Below are 23,979 nucleotides of genomic sequence, written 5' to 3'. Positions count from 1 at the left end.
CCTTTACCAGACCATGAGAACTGTATTATTCATTGTACATCATTCTTGTCTTGATTCTGGGAAGCCCAGAGCTAAATTTAATGCTCTGCTACTGCTGCTAAGTCGCTTCAGTCGTGTCCGACTCTGTGCGACCCCATAGACGGCAGCCCACCAGGCTTCTCCGTCCATGGGATTCTCCAGGCAAGAACACTGGAGTGGGTTGCCATTTCCTTCTCCAATGCATGAAAGTGGAAAGTGAAAGTGAAGTCGCTCAGTCATGTCTGACTCTTAGCGACCCCATGGGCTGCAGCCCACCAGGCTCCTCCATCCATGGGATTTTCCAGGCAAGAGTGCTGGAGTGGGGTGCCATTGCCTTCTCCCAATTTAATGCTCAACTATGGTAAATCAGGAGCAGCTTCCCTGGTGGCTCAGTGGTGAAGAATCTGCCTGCCAATGCAGGAGACGCAGGTTCGAAACCCGGGTCAGGAAGATCCCCTGGAAAAGGAAATGGCAACCCAGTCCAGTATTCTTGCCTGGGAAATCCCATGGACAGAGGAGCCTCGTGGGCTACAGCCCATGGGGTCCCCAAAGAGTCGGACACAACTTCATGACTAAATAGCAATGGTAAACCAGGACCTTGGTAAGAGGATGTCTGACCTTCTTCTGTTGCTTTTAATAAGTTACTCCAGGGCTGTGTACTCCAGAATACATGTTAGAAACCATAGTACTAAATATTTTTATTATCAATAGAAAACAATATTTATTCTAACTCTAGCACTGTGTGAAAATCAAGTGCCCAACAATTGGCTAGTTCTACAGATACGCGTGTTTATACTCCTTGTTTCCAGCAAGAGGATTTTAAGAGAAAGTAAAAGAAAAAAACTTTCTTATAGACCATGTTGTCAGATGGGGGATTGGCTGTTTCGGTCTGGGTTATATTAGGCACAAGTATTCTCTTCACAATGCAGAGAAACAGCAGTCGTTTCCTAAAATTCTCATTCTAGCATAGTTATTAAATCATGATGGATATTTTCCAAATTTTATTGTAGGTAACTAGTGATGGTAACAGTAAAACCTTACCTCTGAGAAGTTTTGTGAGCAACGCATAATTCATAATCAAAAACATAAAGCTTCTGAAAGTACAAGTCAGCCACCAGATGCCCAGCATTGTTGTTAGAAAGGGCTGCTGCTGCTGCTGCTACCACATGCTTTTTCAGGGTGGTTTTATGCCTATCATGAATACTGCAAGACAGCTAATCCCCCACGCTTCTTTGTATTTTGTCCCTCTTCTGAGAAAGGTTTGTAATCCAGGAAAATGTCTGCAGGTGAAGATTCAGAGTGAATAAAGGTTCAGTGAACTGAATTTGCCGGTTACCATGTTATTGAGCAGCTAAGAAGGTTGCAGGATTTGCATATAACTTATTAAGTTCCATTGCAATAAAACATTCTCAAATTTCCATATGGAAATTTCCACCTCACTTCAGGGGTAAGCTCACTCAATTGGATGAGGGCCAGATGCATTTATTTATGACAGTGACGACATAATTGGAGGAAATAAACGAAGCACCTTTTTAGGTTAAGTCTTGCCAGAGTCACATGGAGTCTAGTTATGGAACTAGAGGCAGAAATTTTGGCTATTATGTTAGCAGAAGTCAGTGGCAAATTAAAAGTATTGCTTCATTTATAGAAGAAAGGAAGGCCCGGAAGTAGATACTGTGGCTGGAAGATAAAACTGGCTGATAGCTCTTGGTTTTTACCAGAAGAGAGCAACGGCCCAAAGTTCCGTATATTTGTTTCTCTCATGACTTCACTGGGGTGTATTTTCAGGGCCATGTTTCTCCTTGGCTTGAGTGTGGACAGTGTCCTTAATAGATGTGGGAGAGAAAAGGAAGTCTTTTCTACCATTCATTAGGATTTTCCCAGGAGCCCAGTGGCCCTTTCTGTCTAACTTGGTCCAACTGGGAAACCCAGTATGTTCATCTGCATTTGTAATACTTGTTCTCAGTTGGAGACGTTTTGCTATCCTCATTCAACAAATAGTCTAGCACCCTGATAATGGGATTTCAGTAAAAAATAGGCAAATTTCTCTTGTATTTACAGGCTTAATTTTTGCCCTTGACTTAACAACTGGTTGGAAGCAGAAATTGAAATATGACATTACTAAGGCCATTGGAGATTTTGGCTCTAGGTCATTCCTATGGCCCAAAAGATGGCTTCTGTCTGAAGTAGATCAGACAGCACTAATTTTAATTGACAGAGGCCTTTTAAATTAGTAGAGATCCTCAAAATTGCCTTTTATCAATGTGTACTTGTCAAGGAAAATGGATTCTTAGAATTTCAGGTGGTTTCTTTGTATAATTAGATCTATGGAGTAAAAAGGCAGAAAGAAAATTTTAAAGAGATTAATTTTTCATTGGATCCCATGTTGGTAAACTCCAAGTTAGCTAGTTTCCTTGAAAATTCTCAGCTTATATTGTTTCATTTTTAATGTGATCTTCAAAAGACATGAGTTTCCAACTTTGTTTTGCACTGAAATCCTCTGATCACTACTATATGCTATTTTAGGAAATAGCAGGCTCTTAGAATGGGGGTGGTGGTGGTGGTGGTGGTTTTGAGGGGTGGATTTTTATGGAGATGAATAGATGAACTTAATCAGTATTCAGTGTGCTGACAACCATGAAAATATATCCAATATTTCTGTCATAAATACATGTTTTATTTACATTCCAAGCAGATTCATACACAGAATAGGACATGAAGTGTTCACACATGAGAAATATCTAACTTTGTGGATGCAAGTTACACTGAAAAAAGTCAAAGTGTTAGTCACTCAATAGTGTCCAGCTCTTTGTGACCCCATGGATACCAGTCCATAGATGGATTCTCCAGGTAAGAATATTGGAGTGGGTAGCCATTCTGTATTGGAGGAGGAAATGGCAACCCACTCCAGTGTTCTTGCCTGGAGAATCCCAGGGACGGCGGGGCCTGGTGGGCTGCCGTCTATGGGGTCGCACAGAGTCGGACATGACTGAAGTGACTCAGCAGCAGCAGCAGCAGCAGCCATTCTGTTCTCCAGGGGATCTTCACGACCCAGGGATTGAACTCGGGTCTCCTGTATTGCAGGCAGATTCTTTACCATTTAAGCCACAAGGGTCAGATAAAATGTTTGGAGAAATTATCTGCACAAGCAAGTAAGTTCAGAATCACAACAATTCAGCCAGCACCAACTGTAATTTTACATTATGACCCAGTGGCTCATAATTGTTTTCTTCCAAGGTCTCCTTGTCATGTGACCAAACATTGTAGATATTCTTTAATCTCTTATAATTTCCTGCTCCCTTCTCTCCCAGGAAATAATTCTTGAACATGTGGCTGAAGCACATAATAGCAGCAGTATTCACAATAACCCAGTTCCTGCTATTGTTCTTCCTCCAGCCCTGCCTTTCTAGGGATCTTAGCAGGCACTTTCTTCTTGAACTGCATCTTTTTGTCTCTCTCTCCCTCTCTTTTCCCTCCCCTGCCTGTTCCTACTTTCTTGCTTCCTATTAAGCATAATTTATTTACTCTTCACATCAAAATGATCCTATCTATGGATACTTGCTTTGATTTTAGTCCAAATAGCAACAAACATGGTTCTAAGAAAATCTTTTAGATTTCCCAGGTGGTTTTCCTGTGAATTCAACAACACAAGGTATAGAACAGGCATAAACTCCCTTATTTACATGTTCTAGTAGATATTTGGAGAAGGCAATGGCAACCCACTCCAGTGTTCTTGCCTGGAGAATCCCAGGGATGGAGGAGTCTGGTGGGCTGCCGTCTATGGGGTCGCACAGAGTCGGACACGACTGAAGTGACTTAGCAGAAGCAGCAGCAGATATTTACTGCATGAGACCCCGTGAAAGATACAAAGATTTGAGGCTCAACTCTAGCCCTCAAAGAGACTAAAATGTACATGAGGCATCAGTTGAAGTACATACATATGAGACATAATACAACTCAGTAAATACAGGTCATCCTGTGATGTCATGTTCAAGTACTCACCATCCATGAGAGTAAGTGTTTTTGTGGTTTTCTTTGTTCATTGATGCATTCACAGTGCTTGAAACAGTTGCTGGCATACAGTAAGTGCTCAGCAGATGTGTGGCATGAAGTAGAATCTATCTTCTACGAATATAATTAAGCACAGTACAGTCTATTCCATTACCAGCATGTTTTTATAATGAAAGCATATGTAATAGAAATTAACTCACTCATGACTGATAAGTAGGGAGAGGATGTTGGTACAATGGGGTGGTCATGTTGGTTCATATGCAGTTGCTGCCAGCACCTTAGTATTCTGCACCACCAAGTAAGAGCGGCTACAAACAAAGCTCAGCAGAATCGCAGTTGTCGGGGACACACAGCGCTATTCCCGGGGCTCATTTGCTCTATGTTCTCTCCCTTGAATTGGTTTGACCAGGGGCTCTAACTTGGGAGGGGAGAATTCACCTCTTATCTGTAGATCTTGTGCTTGTCTTCCTAACTCAGCAACCTCAAACAGCTCTCCTTCCAATCTCTTCATTAGTTACCTCCATTGTTTTACAAAGTCCTATATTTATGCCTACTGTAACATTTGTTAGAAATGGAACATGGCTCTTGAGTTCTGCTGGTATTTTTTGGGGGGGTATGGGGAATGGGTTATTGTTAGTGCTCTGGTTGCAAGGTTATATAGCTTCTGAGTTGTTTGTTTCTAATCCTATTTTGCTCATAAGCCTTGTTATCTCTAGTTTCAAAAATGGGAAGAACCCACACATTTTATAGAAGAAATGTGGTACTACACACTTAATTTTCAACAAAGATAAGTGGGATTTGGCTTTGGGAGAAGATGAAAGACAGCATTCCAGTTCTGGCAAGAGCATCAGCAACTACTCCCACCTTCCATACAGTATGGAACCTTGGGGCACTGTCAGGGAGGATCTCCTTGCTTGTTAGAGTGCAAGGCTCCAAGGAGCGGATTGACGGATGGTTCGAATGGAAAGTTTTTACGTAATTCAGAATTTTCTGTGCTAAAGTGCCCCCTAGAGCTTCTACAACAGGAAGTAGCCTCCCCAAATGCGCTGTGTGCTCAGTGATGTCCAACTCTGTGCGACCCTGTGGATTGTAGGGCTGCACAGGCTCCTCTGTCCATGGGGATTCTCCAGGTAAGAATACTGGAGGGGGTTGCCAGGCCCTCCTTCAGTGAATCTTCTCAACCCAGGGATCGAACCTGAGACTTTTGTGCCTCCTGTATTGGCAGGCAGATTCTAGGGCTACCTGGGAAGCCCAAAGCGGTGTTCTAGAACCATTAACCTGTAGCTAGAGGGGTGCATATGGATGCCAGTACAAAGAAGGCCAGAGCAGGGAACTAGGAAGGAGACCACTGAAGCTATGAAGTCCCCAAACTGCAAGAATGAGGAAGGTGGCTGTGGACTTGGAAAGGACATTAAAGGTGAAGAATCAATGGGAGTGGCTGTTGGCCATGGAGGAGCGAGGCCCCGAATTGACTTCTAGGGCCTGAGTTCAGGCGACTAGTGGGTACCAATGACTCAGGTAAGAGGCTGAGGAGTTGACAGGAAAAAAAGACAAGAAGAGTTTGCCTGGCTAAATGCTCCGTGCCAACGTCAAAATCACAAGGAATCTTGTCACCTTAATTTCTGACCATTTAACCCTGGGCTCTTTGCTCCCACTCTGGGGGCGTCAGTTCGTGAGTCCCCTCTCTGGACAAGGATGCCCTTCCAGACTATTAGATAAAGGGCCTTCGAAATTCACTCCGAAACCGTATTTTAAGTTCAGGGGAGGATGTTTCAGGATCTCAAGCAAGCAATTTACATATATTCTTTGTGGCTGTTTGCACTGAGTTTTCTGTCTTAGAAATTCACAGGGCAAGGAAATTGACGCGCGGATTCTCGACTCTGGGAGGGGAAGGAGAGGATGGGGGTCCAGGCACCCCCACCCCATCCTCCGACTTTGGATCCTCCAGGATCAGAGCACGGACAACCTTCCCACCTGGGGAACCGCTCCGGGAGCCCCAGGGCCAGCCGCCTCACCCCCGACTCCGCGGTTCCCCGCCTCCTCCGGCCGGGCGGAGGGCGTCCTCCGGACTCCTGGAGACGGTTTTCCGAAACCGCGCCGGGAGCTCCCCGGGCCCAGCTCGGGGGACCCTCGCCGGACTCGCCACCGCCGCCCGACGGGCGCAGACACCGCGCTCCCAGGCCCCGGGGCCTCCGCCCCTCCTCGCGGGGATCCCCTTGCGCCCACACCCCCTGGGGCCCCGCGGGACACTCCGCCCAGGAGGCCGGGCCTCGGCCGTCCGCCCCGCCCCACGCCGGGAGAGCCCCGGGCCCGACCCCTCCCCGGACGCCGGCCGGGAGCAGGGCTCGGCGGCGAGGGTGACTGGGCGGCGGCGCGGGGCCGGGCCCTGGGCAGGGAGGCTCGGCGGCCGCCTCCTCTCTCCGCCCCCGCCCCTCCGTCCCCTCCCAGCCTGCTAGCCCCGCCGCGGCCGAGGTCGGCGCTCTCGCCTCGCCGCCGCCGCCTCCCGCGCCCGGGACCCTCTCCCTCCCGCCCGCGCCCCCTCCTCCCGCCTCCTCCCTCCGCCCTCCTCCTCCTCCTTCTTCCCCGCGCGCCCGGCGGGGCCGGAGAGACCGAGAGGTGGCTGCGGGGAGGCGTAACGGGGAGCCGCGGCTCGGAGCCGAGGACGCCGAGCCGGGACCGGGTGAGTCGGGGCGGCGGGGCCCGCGCGCAGCCTCGACCCGCGGGGCACCCGGCGCGGCGCCCACCGAGCCCGCGCGGAAGGCGGACCGGGGCCGGGGAGGTGCTGGCGGGACGGGTGCCGGACGCTGGGGAAGGAGGGAACGCCGCTTCGTCTCTGGCAGCCGCGACCGCCCGCCGCAGAAGTGGAAAAAAAGTTGTGCCTGGAAAGACGATTTGCCGGGAAGTCGGCGCGAGCCCAGCTTTCTCGCCGCCGCAGGCGTGCTTCGGGCGGCGCGGGTCCCGGGTGCAGCTGACTCCGGACTCGGCGCCCGGGGCCGCCCGGTGGTCGCCCGCGCGGGCCTGGCCTGCGGTGTGCGGGTCAAGCCGGCCGCAGACGTCAGCTGCTGCTCAGATCTGGGCTGCATTTTTGTGGGCAGCACAGGGATCGGGGGTGAGGGCTGGAGGAGGAGGGAGGTGGGCGTGGAGGGCGAAGACCACATCTGGGCGGGCTGGGCTGAGCTCAGGGATGGGGTAAACTCTTACGGGTTTCTGGATGTTTTCAGGCACGAAGTTGTGTGTGTGTGCAATCCCCCACCCCCCTTTCATTCAGCGGTCTAAGTCCTTTGAACTCGGAAGGGAGAAAGCGTTTTCTTCCATCCTGTTCACTTTTTCTCTTGTTTCAGGAGGGTCATGAGTTTTATGAGAATCCTTCAGCTGGTTTCCTCAATGGGAGTAACTGAGAGGAAAGCCGAAGTCTTACCCCTCACCCCCATCCTCACTCCCACCCGGACCATTTCCTGTATTTTGCGGATACTGTGATCCTGTGCGTGCATCTAGATTGCCATCAGTGACCCACATATAAAAGTAGACCTTCAGTCTGAAATCGCAAAGCGGCCTCTATAGACAAGTCTGTGTTGGAGCCAGAACGGGCAGAGGTATGGGGGGCGGGGTGTATAGAGCCGGCCGCTGGGAGTTCAACCTGAGTAATCGAGTTGAGTTGCGAGAGACGTTTCTCGTCCGCACGTTACTTTTGCTTCACCCGTTGGCTTGAGCGCTCCACCGGCGCCAGGTTTGAGCGATGACGGATGCTAATTACCTTGGTATTGCTCTTTCCCGACTATTCCTGACTCTTTGCTACGGGTCCTCTTTAAAAAAAACGACTTCTCTCTTGCACATGTAAGAGATAGGAAACACATGCTGGTGGGTAGGGAGATGAAATGTTTTAAAGATAGGGAAAAGAAAGAAAAGCTAAGATTCTCATTTCTATTTGCTATCGTACTGTGATAGACTTGTTATTAATCGTTGTCAGAGATCTGATTCTGAGAAAATAATGTTGGAGCAGTTTGAGGTAATACCAGATAAAACCCACTGTTACAATAATATTTTTCCTGAGTGGTCACACAGAGGGCAGATCATGTGGATAGTTATGGTGTGTTTGCAAAGGGTGCAGCAAACATTTTACTCCAGGGAAAAAGACAGTGTGTCTTGCAGGATGGGAGTGGGGAGGGGAAATCGTTTATCTTCAGAGCAGTCCAATTAGGAAGAATAATTACACTGCAAATGAACATTCTTGAATCTAATATAATTTGCGTCAGGATACACAAACCAGTAATTTGTCTTTAGGAAGAAAAAAACGAATCTTTGTGGATTAGGACAAAACAAGTGCCTTCTGGAAAAAGTAATCTATGCTATTTATGCACATGGATGGGCCTCAGATGTGCCGATTGACTGACTGCAGAGATTTTCCTGCGGGCAGTGTTTAGGAAGGGCAGGGAGGAAAAGTCCAAGGTAGGAGAAGATAGAAAATATATAGAAAACTACCCATTTTTAATGCAAAACATTTACAGCTTCTCAACTTCTTTATTGTGCTTTCCAGGTGGTGCTAGTGGTAAAGAACAGGCTTGCCAATGCAGGAGACATAAGAGACACAGGTTCAATCCCTGGGTGGGGAAGATACCCTGAAGGAGGAAGTGGCAACCGCTCCAGTGTTATTGCCTGGAGAATCCCTATGGATTGAGCAGCCTGGAGGGCTACAGTCCCTAAGGTTGCAAAGAGTTGGACACAACCGAAACAACTAACACACACACACACTCACAAACACAACTTCTTTATTGCAAAGAATTGACAAAATAGGAGACCAAAATATAGGAGATACAGATTGGGGCTGTTGGGTTCCCAGAGGTGTCACTTTCTACCGGAACCTGGGACAAGTTATTTGATTTCTCTCAGCATTGGTTTCTGTGCCTGTGAAATGATGATGATAAAGTTCAAGTCAAAGAATCACCGTGAAGTTTAACTGTGATTATGTACTTTCATATAGAATTTAGGGTGGTGCATCACACTGAGTAAGTGCTCAGAAAATGTTAATGGTGTTCGTCTAGTACTTCAAATGCCCGGGAAAAAGCAGTGCCATTCAAAGAGCCAGGTTACCAGGATGGTTGATGGCTGGCCTCCGTTGAGGCTGTCCCTGTGCCCCCAGCAGCCCACTGTCAGACACATTTGATCTTTCTAGAACTTACGGGCTGCATGCTCTTGGCCCCTCAGGCCAGCCTTTTCTGGGACTCCAATTGTGAGGAATGTGTAGTGCAGGTTCTGTGGGGGTCTGAGGACCTGAGACAGCTGTGGGCCGCACTTCAGCCTCACTGCTCGCTTGCAAGGGCACCTTCTCAGGTCCCATAAAGCAAATATAGACATTTATTTGAGGGAAAAAGTGGATATGGTGTCTCTCTTGGGAATTCTAAAGCAATGTTTTACTCAGTGTTCATTGCTCTTAGAAAGATACAAATAGTAACCAAATACCTGATCTCAAGAATTTATTCCAAAAAGCACCTTCAAAGTATGTCTTGGGGTTAATAGTCCATTGCCTAGGTCTTCCTAAAGTTGTACCTCGTTGCCGAATGAACAAAAGACATCCTTAGCAAAACAGTAGTTTTGGAGCTGGGGAGCATATTGCTTTTCTAATTTGGGGGAGGGGGCAGGTGGCGTGCCTGTTTGCTCATTCATCCGTTCTTTTATCCAGTCATTCACAGATACCCAGTAACCTCTCTGGTGGGCCAGGCTCTGTTCTGACGTCTGGTAACAGAAACCAAGAGCAGGCCTCTCCACTCACAGAGTGCTCATGCTGGCTGGAGAAGCAGGCTCTGTGTGGGAAGGAGCTCCGGAAACTAGAGAAGCTCTCATTTTGTTTTGAAGTGCCTGTGCTGGGCAAGCAGTGTGCTGGGCGCGCTACTCTTCTACAGGCCAGCCAGCTTGGAGAGAGGCGATCTGGCTGGTGGTGGCGGCTGCGGGCAGCTGGTCTTATGGGTCCTCTACAGGGAGAAGGAAGAAAAGGGGGCCTGTTTCTTTCTGTGCTTTATAATAAAGTATGTGTCCTATTTGAGTAGAATCACCAGCCAATATGCCAGGAGAACAAGTAGGGGTTTTACTCAGGAGTGAGACTTCACAGCCTTCAAAAGGTGAAGAAGGAATCAAAGGTCAGATCTGATCATCAGCTTATAAAACCCAGATTGTGTTCAGGAGGACCCTGGTCTGGCAGGTGGGTTCTTTACCACTAGTGCCGCCTGGGAAGCTGACAGGAGGCAGGGCCGAGAGTAAAGGGGAGAGCGGATAGTTGGTCCTTCATGCACCTTCAAGGTTGCTTGTTTTCCCGTTACTTTTAAGGTTACAGTAATACCTGGTACAATAAGAATGCATATTTCTGGAGTCTGAGGCTTGAAATGGTATAAGGTCATCAGGGCACTGAGAGTAGCTACTTGGACTAGAGGCAAAGTTGTGTAGGGAAGTCCCGGTGGGCGTTGGATCTTGGATGCTGAGCTGAGGAGTCTGAACTTCATTGTGAAAGCTGTATGGAAGATGGGGAATGAGCGGGTGAATTGACCTGTTGAAGCAGGTGGTTGATGTGATCAGACTGTGGTTTAGAAGGAACTCTAGGTGGGCTCGATGGCAAGAGGCCAGGGCTGGGAATAGCAGGTGAGCTGGTGGGCTCGTGTCGGAACCCTGGTGGGGCTTAGTGAGGGAAAGTGGGAGAGGCCTGGAGAGGCGGACCACACTTCCTTACTAAGGGCCGGGCTCTTAGTAAGAGGGAGCCCAGGGTGACTGGGCTGGGACATGGCGCCTTTCACTGAGGTGAGCAGCTATGGCGAGGAGGAATGAGTTCATTGACTCCACAGCTGAGCTGTGAGCCTTCTGGGGAGAGATACCCACCAGAGCATTGGATCCACAGGTAGGGAAGAGAAGTCTGGAAGTGGAGATGAAAGGTGGAGGTATTTTTACAGTAATGGTCAGTGGTTGACTGGCCTCTTGAGGTTTACTGAATAGTGTTCAGGGTGAGAGTAATCTGTGTCCTTGTAACTGAATTTTTCTCTTTCATCCTTTCAATTAGCCTAACAGGGGCTAATCAAGCCCCTAACTCTGGCCTTCAGTGAGCAGACTCTTACTGGCGTTATTTTGCCGACTTGGTGAGATCTGTTTGTGTTGTTTTGAACCGAGATAGTCTAGAGGGATGTACATAGGAAGGCTCTGAACGTATTTAGTAGCTAGGATGTACAACTGATATATCTGATCATCCGCCACCCCCAGGACATCCACATATTCCAGATGGACCGTATTCTTACCAGAATTCCTTGGTACAAACCCTGACCCCCATGGTGATGGTCTTTGGAGGCAGCATCTTGGGAAGGTAATGTGGTTTAGATGGGGTCATAAGGGTGGAGCCCCTGGGATGGGGTTAATGTCTTTCTTAAGAAGACAGAGTCTGCAGGGAACTCAGACAGGGGCTCTGTGACAGACTGGAAGGGTGGGTGGGGAGGGAGATGGGAGGGAGGTTCGGGAGGCAGGGGACATGGGTGTAACTATGGCTGATTCTTGTTGATGTATGACAGAAAACCACAAGATTCTGTAAAGCAATTATCCTTCAATTAAAAAATTTAAAAATAAAGAAAAGAGAGTCCGGAACACACTCCTCCCACCACGGTGGGACTGGTCATCTGCCAGGAGAAGGGTTTCTCTGGGAACCGAATCTTTAGGCACCTTGAGAACTTGTATTGAATACTTGGAGAGCTACTGTTTCTGTGTCTACCTGCGACAAGGCTTATCTGCCTCCTATTTTGAAGTTACCACGTGGCCCTAAGGGCTTCCTAGGTGGCTGTAGTGGTAAAGAACCTGCCTGCCAATGCAGGAGACTCAAGAGATGTGGGTTCGATCCTTGGATTGGAAAGATCCTCTGAAGTAGGAAAGAGCAACCCAGTCCAACATTCTTGCCTGGAATATTCCATAGAGGAGCCTGGCGGGCTACAGTCTATGGGGTCACAAAGAGCTGGACATGACTTAGCAGATACACAATATGGCCCTCAAGAGGCTGTTAACTTGAATTTCATTTCATTTGTGTAATAAACATACATGTGCAAAGTAGGCCCCAGTGAAGACCTGTTAAAGGGCAGGCATGCTATTTGATTTGTGTTTAGCTGTTACTTCTCTTACTGTTGTGGATTTAGGGTACAGTCAGTGGAATTATTAATCTTCGTCAGACTGATGATTGACGTCATTCTGAAGGAGGTAGGCTAAAATTCTGGTTATTTTGGACTCATGGAGTTACAGATGACTACTTTCTTTATTTTTCTGTTTTTCAGATTTTTAAAAAATAGCATGCTACCTAAAAAAAAAAAAAAACAGAACAAAACAGTTGGTGTTTTTTTCTGTTCTTTGCGCAAAACACCGTATCAGCAGTTTTGGCCACAGCGCTGCATACCTCCTTATGTCTGTGCTATGTCCATGGTAAAGCCGGTCTCTGTCTTTAAGAAGACTTGAAATTCCTATTTGTTGTAAATGTAGTTGTGGAGGAACATGACCAGGACTGAGTTCTGTGACCCAGGGCCAGAATGGGGCCCCTTCCTCCCAATAGCAGGGAAGAACCCACTCCTTCCCGTCGGTTCCCTTTGTATGTTTCATAAACACTGTGAAGTGTGATCTGAGAGGCATTTCACTTCGATATCTAAATGTGTCTGATCGGTATGTACCAAATTAAATATCTACCTGGGTGTGTGTGTGTTAATCACTCAGTTGTGTCCGACTCTTTGCGACCCCATGGACTGTAGCACACCAGGCTCCTTTGTTCATGGGATTCTCCAGGCAAGAATACTGGAGTGGGTTGCCATTTCCTTCTCCAAAAAGGCTGATGAAAGTGTATAAAATCAAGATGATAGCCATACTTAGCAGCACAATCACAATAAAGCATCACTGAGATCTGAGGAAGTATTATCTTCTTAGGAGTTCCTGCTTTGGACTGGGTTAGCTTGAGACAGTGAATCACCCCAGTGTCCTAAGTCCATCAACAGGAACACAGATGTTCTATTTGTCATAAATATCTATCAAATCTTTTAAACTGACAGCTAGCCATGCCAAATTAAGAAGAATCTTGGCCCACATTTTCCTTCTCTCCTGTTTTAATCAAGGCTGCTCAGGGCTAGCCCCCAGCCCGCCAGACCTATCTACTTATATATGTGTATAAATATACTATACTGATGTGTGAGTTTTGGTGTTTTTTTTGTTTGTTTTTTCAGTTGTTTAGCAGAACTCAAGCCAGCAATGAAATCTTAAATATCCCTTTAGCATCAACCTCCTCACATTCCCGGAAAATTAAAGGGATTGTCCTTCCTCTGCTGATTCTATTGTTCAGCATTTTCTTTCTTTCCACACCGCGCTGTGTTGTCAAGGGCACCTGAAGTTCAAGCTTCCTTTCTCCCGAGGTGGGCTGCTGTTGGGTGAATTTCACTTGTCTTTTTCCTGTTTGGAGGCAGTTAGCTAGTTGTTTAAAGATGCCCATAACTGCATGGACAGTAGTCTCTTTTAATCTTCAGGTAAGCCATACACAATGCACTTATTACTCCGGACAAATTTACCTTTGAAAATTTTATAACTTTTTTCTCACCCCTAGGAATCATGTTTTCTGAAACTAGAAAGAATATGCTGGCCAATCTGGCAACTACAAGTAAGCAGTGTTTTTGTGTGTATAAATGACTACCATTTGTATATGAAATAGACACTTAAGGAAAACACCGCTCACAACTTCAGAAACAATCTAAAATCACATCCATTTTTTTTTTTTAACGGCTATCTGTGTATTCCTGGGGCTTCCCTGGTGGCTCAGTCAGTAGAGAATCTGCCTGCAGTGCTAGATACCACATGCAGCGCAGGAGACCTGGGTTCGATCCCTGGGTTGGGAGGATCCCCTGGAGAAGGGAATGGTAACCCACTCCAGTAGTCTTGCCTGGAGAATCCCACAGACAGAGGAGCCTGGTGGGCTACAGTCCATGGGGTTGCAAGAGTTGGACACTTACTGAGCAATGAAACCATCACACCATTCCTAGAAGATGATTCTACATAGGGCAGTATGTCTAAACAGATGCTTACCCTGTCATTTGCTCATCCGTCTAGTAGCCATTTTCAGGGCTTTTCTGTACTGGAAGCTCATAATTTACCGACCTAATTACTGATTCTGCACAGATCCATGCTGTAATATGTACTCTGGTGTGCCTGCTCACACAGGTGACTATAGGTCTTTTTGGAGTCAAATCCTTTTGGTAAACAGGTTGCTTAGGTTGTCTTTTTCTTTTTAATGTGCTTTTCCCAGTTTGTGCTTGGATCTGTAGTTCTTTTCTTGATTAGTAAAGAAAGGGTGGCATCAAACAGAGCTCAGCTGGTATAAGGGATGCTTAAACTATAAGCCAAAGCCATAAAGAGCGGGAGTCAGGTACAGAGGCCAGCCACGCTGAGAAGTAAGAACCCAAGAGGTGGCAGCCATGAAGAAGTGTGACAGGTTGTGTATACACCTGTGTGGACAGGTGGCCGAGGGTCAGTTGAGGATAGTCCGCTCGCTGTGCTACACAGGGACCAGTGCTCCCCTTGATCTATGGGCCCTACGTATGTTAGCTTTCTTAGCTACATTAGTCAACAAAACTTGCATTAAAAAAAAAAAATTTATTGAGCTGCATTGGGTCTTCGTTGCAGCATGTCAGTGGACCTAGAGAGCCCATGCTTCCTGACTAGGGATCAAACCTGGGCCTCCTGCATTGGGAGAACACAGTCTTAGCCACTGGACCACCAGCGAACTCCCCAACACTTGCATTTAAAAAAAAAAAATTTAAACCTTTTAAAATGAGAACTTAAAGGTTTTAAAATAAAACCTTTAAAATAAGAACTTAGATTTCCCCTAGCTTCCATACGTGTATTTGATTTTTAAAATCTTGACCTTAGGACTTCCCGTTTCTTCTTGTCAGCTTTCAGCTTTCTCATCCCGATGTGTATTGTTCAGCCTGCTCGATGGTTCTGAGCTCTCGCTGGTCATCTGTCACGTCAGCCACCCCTCTGAGCTGAGTGTCATTCCTCAATTCATTCATTCCCCAGCCGTCCAAGGTCTTTGCATCCTTTTCTGCCCCTGCTCTGTTCAGCCTCTCCTAGTCCTCCTCGTAGTAACCAGGGGCGTGTCAGCCTTTGTAGGCGGCCAGAGGGCAGAGGGCTGGAATCCGTGCCAAGATACAGAGGAAGCTAATCTGCTTGTGACCTCAACCTCATTAACATCGTGCTGGGACCGAGAGCCCGCGTTCCACAGTATTGTTTGACTTTGGCTTGTCTCTACTGACTTGCGGTCACGGGGTCCATAGTCCTGCCTCTCCAGGGAGGCAGACAGATGGAGGAGCCAGATGAGGATGTAGGAGACGGTCAGTACTTACCACCTCCTTAAGGTTGGGCTTTGGATTGTCAGCTGTCACTGGGCTCTGCTGACAGTGATCTGGCCCCGAGACAAAGCGAGTCTGACAAGACTTGAGTGAGGATCGTGAGGGAAGAAGGCCTCTTAGAGGCAGGAGCCCAAGTGGGTGGGCTGGTGAGCTGAGTATTCCCCAGGTGGGTGAAAGTCCCGATGGAGGCCCTCTCCAGGCTTTAAAGCAGGGCTTCTCAGACTTGAATGGACACAGGAAGAACCTGAAATCTTGTTTAGTCGCAGATTCTGAGTAAGCAGGCCGGGCGGGCCCTGGGATTCTGCGTTGCTGGCGTGCTCCTGTCAGCCTGGCACTGCTGCTTCTGTGGAGCAGATTTGGAGGAGCAGGCCTCACATGAGGCTGGACCACGACGAAGGCTGTGAAATGGTCAGCTGGAGGCTGAGTCCTGTGAAGGCCCGAGCAGGAGGGCACAGTGGGTCCTGATTGAGAGACTGATGCCTGCTTCTTTACTGGGACTGCCCTGAGGGCCCTCAGCCCGGTCACTGCCAGTGCGGTCTGTAACAGCCCCGAGCAGCTGTGCGGGGATTGCCTTCCGCCCTCAAGTGGGGAAGGAGGTCGTGGATGGTCTTCCAGGTGGAATATGGTTAAGCTAAAGGGAGAGGTTTTGTTTTATGCTACGTTTTAATTAAACTGATTTCCTCATTACTTGATGATTATGTTCCATAATTTTAACTACATAAAGAAGGCTCTAACTTCCTCCAATTAAGCCTGCTTTTTCTCACGGACCTTATCACTTTGAATTTATATGACTACAATGTTTTAAAAAGTTACATATTGTTTGCTGTGGAATGTTACTTATGAAACTCTCCTGACCCTCTGCTGGGTACTCCCTGGATTTGTTTCAGACCCCACCCTGGAGCTTTGAGTTGGTTGGTTTGGTACGGGTCCTGGGAATCTGAACGTTTTACAGACTCTCTAGATGGTTTTTATAATTGAGCAGGTTCTTGAAATCCCACTTTCGAGGAACATCAATGGAAACCTGTCTATCTGAGCCTGTGTTATCAGCCATGTCTGGGGGCCTGCCTTACCTGTTGTTTTCTTGGCCTCTCAGATACTTGGTTGTGAAGGGCTGGCTTTTATCCCATTGGACCCACTTCAGTTTTTATCTTGACACATGTTACAGTAAGGCTCTTTCTAATCTTGGATGGGACCAAATCAGAGAGTCCTTTGTCAACGGTGTAAGAGTCAGTTCTGAAGCCGTTATTTTTAGGAAGGTGTTACAGATACTGATTATTAAATGCTTTGGGACATTCTTGGAGATACTGGGATATGCACTTCGGGCTTCTACAGAGAAAGGAATGTCCTGAGGCTGACTTCTCCCACACTCTCCCCTGCTTAGGTGCAGACTCTGGAGATAATGTTAGCATATTCCCTTCTTAAGTAAGCGCTGACCAGAAATGAAAGGAGAAGGGTCCATCATCCCCCACAGAGTTTGGTTCTGACCCAGGTGAATTGACAGACTGAGAAGCTGGACTTTGCACATTATTATGTTGATGTTAACCTTCATTTCTACCAGAGCAGGGTCTGTCTTACTCCACTGTAGGGGAGGGTCAGCTTATGAAACAAATGAAGTGGGAAATGGTCAGTGTGATGGGATTGGAGGAGTGTGGAAGGGGCTCTGTATCTAAAAGCTGGAGTTCACTTACTGTCATACCTAGAATTTTACCATTAGAGGAATTTGGGTGAAATGGTTCTCTTTTAACATCTTATTCAACATGTAAGCATCCATAGAACAGGTACTACATTGATTACTTAGGCCTTAAGAGGAAGTGAAGTGATTGAAAGTCTCTCAGTTGTGTCTGACTCTTTGCAGCCCCTTGGAATTCTCCAGGCCAGAATACTGGAATGGGTAGCTCTTCCCTCCTCCAGGGGCTCTTCCTGACTCAGGGATCAAACCTGGGTCTCCCACATTATAGGCAGATACTTTACCAGCTGGGGCTTCCCTGGTGGATCAGAGGGTAAAGTGTCTGCCTACAATGCAGGAGACCCGGATTCAATCCCTGGGTCAGGAAGATCCCCTGCAGAAGGGAATGGCAACCCACTCCAGTACTCTTGCCTGGAAAATCCCATGGACTGAGAAGCCTGATGGGCTGCAGTCCATGGGGTCACAAAGAGTCGGACACGACTGAGTGACTTCACTTTCACTTCACTTTTCACTTTCTTTACCAGCTGAACCACCAGGGAAGCCCTTAACAGTTTCATAAAATGCCAGTGAAGATGAGGGTGTGAAGAGAGTAGACTCTGATGGGGTGAACTGTGGGCACTGTGTGGGCAGAGCAGGGCTGGGGCAGGCTGTCAGGGGCGACTGGAGGGGCCCTGCAGGGCAGCTCAGGTGTCCGGGGGAGCCCAGGATACCTGGGAGGGCGCTGGGCAGGAGTCGTTCTCACTCACTCGATTTGTGTGTAATAGGAGCTTCACTGTCTCTGCACCTGGCACCCTTCTTTCTATCTAATGTGGCCATGTCACATGTTCCTGACCAGTTGTAATGAAAACCAGATGATCCAGACAGGAAAGTTAAGATTAAACTCTGCAATCGAGCTTGAGATTTTGTTGCACTTACCCCCCTGTCTATTAAATTTTGAGAGAGAAATTCAGGAAATGATCCAGGCTCTGTACCTGCTGATCAGGAGAACTTGGCCAGCAGCAGAAACCTTCCTGCCCCACTGAGGACCATTTGCCAGTCAGTTTTGAGGAGGGCTTGACTCTTCAGAGACCCCACACCACCTGGAGCGTGCTTTAGGGTATAGTCTCTCTCTCTCATATCTGCAAACAATATTTTCAGCTCCTGGCTGGCTAAAAGAAACTCTGAACCCAGCCCTTCTGGTGCCCAGCTGAAGCTTGTCTGAGTGGTTCAGATTTTCAGAACAGTGTGGAGATGGCGGGGAGAGTCTTTTTTGCCACACTGCTTGACCAACAGCGAAGTTACAAGTGTTGTTACATCCCAGGGGCCAGAACGGTACTAACGATTACGAAGACTGACCCACTCCCCGACCCACAGCCGGTCGGGTCCCGGAGTCCCGCTCCTGTCCTCAGTTTGGGTATAGTACCCCACATTTTAAGATTCACAAGATGGTCCTCTGTGTTCTTGGGCAGGAGCTCAAAAACACACAAAAATGAAGTTTTTCTTATCACAAATAAAATGCCTTGGTCTGCAAGGGATGATGGTTTACGGGGACCCAGGAAAGGTGAGAACACAGCCCATGGGTGTGAGAACGCACTGAGAAGCCTCTCCCAGCTGTTGGTTGCTCTGTGGCCTTGGGCAAGTCATTTCACTTGTTTGGGCAAGAGGAGGTGAGGGGATGAACCCAGGCCTGAAATTCTTACTCTAGTTGAATCTGTATGTTCATGTGGTCAGTCATTTATTTAACGTGCCTTAGCTGGCTACTTACGGAGCTTTACAGTCTTGGTGGGGAGATGGCAAAAGAGCCGCTGTCTTCAGCGTGGCTGGCAGGGTGTGGAGGACAGGTGAATAGGCACGTGGGGCATGTCACAGGTCCCAACAGGTGCGGGCATCCGGTGGGCAGGGGCAAGCGAGGAGGTTGCCTCTCCCCGCCGTCTCCATGCTGTTCTGAAAATCCGAACCACTCAAGACAAGCTTCAGAAGGGCTGAGTTCAGGTTTCTTTTAGCCAGCCAGGAGCTGTAAATATTGTTTGCAGATATGAGAGAGAAAGACTATACCCTAAAGCACGTTCCAGGTGGCGTGGGGGTCTCTGAAGAGTCAAGCCCTCCTCAAAACTGATGGGAAGTGGCCCTCAGAGGGGCAGAAAGGTTTCTGCTCTCCAAGTGAACCTGGAGAGCTGGAGTGTGCAGACGTGGGGTGCAGTCCCCAGGGGAGGCAGCGGGGATTTCTGCAGCATTCCTTGTGTGCTGGGCGTGTGGGGTCTTCACTGGCCCCCGGACCACGCTGGGTTCCTTGACCTGTTACAAGGCCCTACGGCTTAGCCCCCTGTCTGTGGCCTTGGCCAGAGGGGCACCCCCCAGCAGCTGAGTGTAACTGAAGTGGGCAGCTTGTCCCCATGGTCTGGGTAGGCGTGAACATTGTTTTTATGTCTTGGACCCCATTTTTTGGCCTTTTGTGAAGAAAGCTGAACGCCGAAGAATTGATGCTTTTGAACTGTGGTGTTGGAGAAAACTCTTGAGAGTCCCTTGGACTGCAGGGAGATCCACCCAGTCCATTCTAAAGGAGATCAGCCCTGGGTGTTCTTTGGAAGGAATGATGCTAAAGCTGAAACTCCAGTACTTTGGCCACCTCATGAGAAGAGTTGACTCATTGGAAAAGACTCTGATGCTGGGAGGGATTGGGGGCAGGAGGAGAAGGGGACGACAGAGGATGAGATGGCTGGATGGCATCACCGACTCAATGGACGTGAGTCTGAGTGAACTCCGGGAGATGGTGATGGACAGGGAGGCCTGGCGTGCTGTGATTCATGGGGTCGCAAAGAGTTGGACACGAGAGTTGGACACGACTGAGCGACTGACCTGAACTGATGAAGAAAAGTAAGGGCTATAGAAACATAAGGAAGTATGTGAGAATCTGCTTGCTCCTTACAAAAACTTTTTTTGGTGGGGAGGGGTTAATTTCTTTTCTTATAGAGAAGATAGATATTCAAAGAGAAAGGCAACAAATGGATCCCTTTTCAGCCTTGAATTATGTTATGGCTTCTGGGCCTGGGAGCTCTGTAACCACAGAGTTTGTTCCATACTACAGAAAGAAACTCGACCCTTCATAAAACCGCGGGAGCTTTCTGGATGGCTTCACTGTTGCTTTTCTGGAATGGTCCGATTCCCTCTCTGGAGGCTGGAGGAGAAACTTGTAGCTGGAGTTTCCTTTGCCTGAAACAAACAAGGGCAGCAGAAGAGGGTGGGGCATCTCTCAGGGAAATGGAATTCTCCCAGAGCACCGGGTTCCCACCCCGAAGTGGGCCCGTGGTCCACAGGGCTGGGAACGGTTCTAAGCATCAGTAAAACCCGCTTGTATGGTTCCCTTTAAGCATAAATAGACATCACAGGCCCTGCAGAGTGCAAGGCCTTGCACGTGGTGGCTCTGTTGAGGTAGCAGGCCGGGTCAGCTCTGTGCCCTGTGCTCTGGCCCCCAGGACTGGCACTGTCTCCCACTTAGTGCTTGCTGCCTTGGGCAGAGCAGCAGAATCACCTGGAACCTGGTTAACCCACAGGGGCTGGGCCCAGCTCCCCGAGAGGCGGAGTCTCTAGGTCTGGGGTCAGCCGAGAGTCCGCTTTTCCGACATGCCCCCAGGTGGTACCGGAGCCACTGGTCTAAGGCATGTCAAGAAACACTGTGACACCAGGCGTTCTTCCATTCCTGGCGGGTGCGTTGGGACAAGCAGACTGCGCCTGGCGGGGGGCCTGCTGGGTAGAGTCACCTAACGCCGGAGGCGGCTGTAACTTGGAAGCAGTGGTTCATGGAGGGAGCTCTGGCCCTGTCCTCTTGCCTGGGGCCTTCTCTCCTGGTCAGCTCCGCAGCCGACCAGGGACGTGGCATTTGGGGTGTCTGAGGGGAGCATTCCTTGCCTCCTTCCAGTTCCTTCTCTCTGATGTTACAGAGAGCTTTCAGGACCGTGCCACTCTCCTACAGGAGACCCTTCATGGGCTGCCCATTGGCCTTAAGAGCAAGTCCAAACTCTGCTAAAATGACCTCCATCTCCCTCTTGGGCTCTGAAGTACTCCTTGTGCTTGTGAACTCACTAGGTTCTCTGGCTCCCTGGGCACCTCGTTTGCTGTTGGCTCTGCCTGGTATGCTGCAGCCTGGTCAACTCTTGCTTATCAGACCTCAGCTTAGCCGTCACCTGCTCTGGGGAGTGCCCTTTATCCTCTCTGGGATCAGCAGCTGCCTCTGCAAAGGCTCTGCATCATCTCCTGTTTTCCTCACTTCAGCTCTTCTCAGCTGCATCAAGGTCCTGATTACTGTGCCTTTACTTCCCTGTCTCTGTGGCCTGTCAGCTCCCTGAGGGCAGGAGACCGTGACATGGTCATTCATGTGACTCCAGGCGTGGCATGGTGCCCAGGCATTGAAGACCTTCTGGATCATTCTGTGAGATAGCCCTGCCAGGGGAGGAAACCAAGACACAACTGGGTTAGCGCCTGGCTTACCGTTATCCTCCCGCTGAGTTATAAACACCAGGATTCTCACCCACTTCTCACCAACCCCTTGGCCGGGTGACGCTGGTCAGGTGCTCTGAGCCTTGGGCAGGGTCTGTGGGTCTTTACTGGGACTCTTCCAGGACTGGCTATTCCAAGGTAACAAAAGGCCCTCTCTTGTTTTTCAGGGAACCTGGGAAGCACACTTGAGTCACAGCTGGCCTGTGGTTTTTACATCTCATCAGGGACCACTCTCTTCACAGCCTTATCTTCGCTCCTCCCCATACAGGTAAGGGGTTGTTTCATTTTCAGGCTGCTTGTGGGAAAACTTGAGCTGTGCCATGCACTCTGATAACCACCCCATGCATTAAAAAGAAGACCCTTAAATATTTAAGGCAGCTCCTCTAAGAAAGGTATGAAGTGGTCACCTGCCCCATTGAGTTATCTGGTGACGATATTTACTGACCTGCCTGGCTTTCTTCTGCGCGTTGCTGGCCACCCAGTACTCTGCTGGGCACCCTTCTCCTCTCCATTTGAGTTGGTAGTTTAGAACTCCTTTTCCTCGTTTAGAACTCAGCCCATGTTCCACTTGTTATTACAAACTGTCTGAAGGAGAGGGTATTCGGAGCACAGTCCTTTCCAGCGGACGCCTCGCCGCCTCCTCTCACACAGCCCACAGCATGAGCCTGTGGGCAGCTCTGCTTTGCTTGTTTGAACACTTCTTTTCCTCTGGTTTGTGAGTTCTTTTTGCTACCATTTCCCATGGTTCCTGGCATGGAACAGACTTCCGGTGAATGAGTGAGTGTTCGTCTGAGAATAAAAAATTGCCCTAGTAAACAAACCTGAGGCACCAGCAGCAAAAAATGATACTGTATTCCTAAGCCAGGGAACTGAGGTGTAGAGTGCCTTTTTGGAGTCATTACATGGCTGTTTGCTCACATTACCACGGGTAATTGAGAATTTGTCATAATATGTTAAGTCGGCAGGAGTTTAGATTCTTAGCCCTGTTGAAAAGGATAAGAAGTCAGGAGGTTTTGTCTCAGTGTCAGTAAGGTATTAGCTGACAGCCTGGGGCCCTAAGCTGCCAGTCCCCTTGGCTGCGGAAAGAGACACCTGTCCTGCCCACCAGCCTCTGGGAGCCCTGAACAGCCTCGGTACTGACCTGTAACTGATTTTATGGGCAGTAATGGGGCAAAAAACCCCATAGCTTTGACCAATTTACAACTCAGAGGAAATAAAAATATTTCTAAAGTACGGTTTACATAATTTTGATAAAAAGTTTTAAATCCTGCATTTCCATGTCCCCCTTAGTACGCTGGGACCTTTGAGAGACACTCCGATTGCCTGGAGGGGATTTTGCTTCATCGTGTTGGTGGGGAGTAGCAACCCCTCTGGCAGTGGTTCACCTGTATCTGGAGCCGGAATGGGGCCTGGGTCCTTTCAGGAACTGACCAGTGGCTGAGTTCAGAGAAGCGAGGGTGGAGCTGGGGCGGGGGGAACTGAAGTCTGACCAAAGACCACTTTCACGCATGTCTCGAGTGTTGGCTCCTGCCTTCTTATCCTGCCGCTGCGTGAACACTACTCATTGTCCAGTCTTTCCAGTTGCGTTGTTTGGGTGTGTGCAGCATGAACACAAAGAGAAAGAAGTTGTCTTCTGGTTCCTGTGTGTGAGAGGTACGGGCCAGCTAGTCCCATGCAGAAAAGCAGTCCCAACACCACGGTTACTTCTGTCTGTAGCCGAGTCCCATCGATATACAGCTGCTTGCAGGAGAGATCAGTGCAAGGCAAAGCCGTGCAGGGAATTTGACTCTCACCTGAATCTGTTCATCTTCAAGGTTCCTAGGGCTTTAATAGAGGGAGGGTTTCAGCTTTGCCCAGGGATCTCTCGTCTCCATGGACTCCAGCTTGTCTATTGTAACTTGAAAGATAAGTGAAGAAAACAATTACAGTTTAAAAGCCCAGATGTTAAAAATAAAAGCTGAGTATTAAAGTATGAGTGAGTTTTAGCTTTTTAGTAGGTTTTGGAATTTGAGATATTATCAACTGGTTTGTGTTGCACTGTGCCCACAGAAGCTGAGTGCAAGGTGGTGTGTGCGTCTGGGCTTCATGCTGGCAGACACATGGGGAGTGCTTGTCAATTTACGGTAATAGCCACTCACTGAATTCCATGGAGGTCTCTGATTCTCAGAGTGCTCCCTGTTTTCCGGTAACAATTCTAATTTGGCTAGAAAAACAAGTGAGGCAGGTCAAGTCATCAGGCTACTGAGTTGGTCCCCTTCCACACACTGGTGTGGGTTCAGGGATGCTTCACAGAGCTCTCTCATTGAATCTTTTTTTGAGGTGGAGCTGTGTCACATGTGGGATCCTAGTTCCCCAGCCAGGGATGGATCCCGTACTGCCCTGCAGTGTAAGCGCAGGGTG

At 48.6% G+C, this 23,979-nt stretch overlaps 1 protein-coding gene across 1 annotated transcript in view; it reads left to right on the top strand.

Annotated features, from left to right (window-relative positions):
- The first annotated feature begins 6,413 nt into the window (after positions 1 to 6,413).
- The window catches only part of LHFPL2 (LHFPL tetraspan subfamily member 2), a 174,459-nt gene continuing 156,893 nt past the window's right edge, over positions 6,414 to 23,979 (top strand). The window contains exons 1-2 of the mRNA XM_070377257.1: positions 6,414 to 6,709; positions 21,747 to 21,847. The gene's annotated coding sequence lies outside the window, so the exon portion shown is untranslated. The remainder of the gene's footprint in view (positions 6,710 to 21,746; positions 21,848 to 23,979) is intronic.

The sequence above is a fragment of the Bos mutus genome, chromosome 10, assembly GCF_027580195.1.
Source record: "Bos mutus isolate GX-2022 chromosome 10, NWIPB_WYAK_1.1, whole genome shotgun sequence".
NCBI classification, from domain to species: domain Eukaryota; kingdom Metazoa; phylum Chordata; class Mammalia; order Artiodactyla; family Bovidae; genus Bos; species Bos mutus.
The sequence above is the reverse complement of the archived record's forward strand: the minus strand, read 5'-3'. Positions and strand labels throughout refer to the sequence as shown.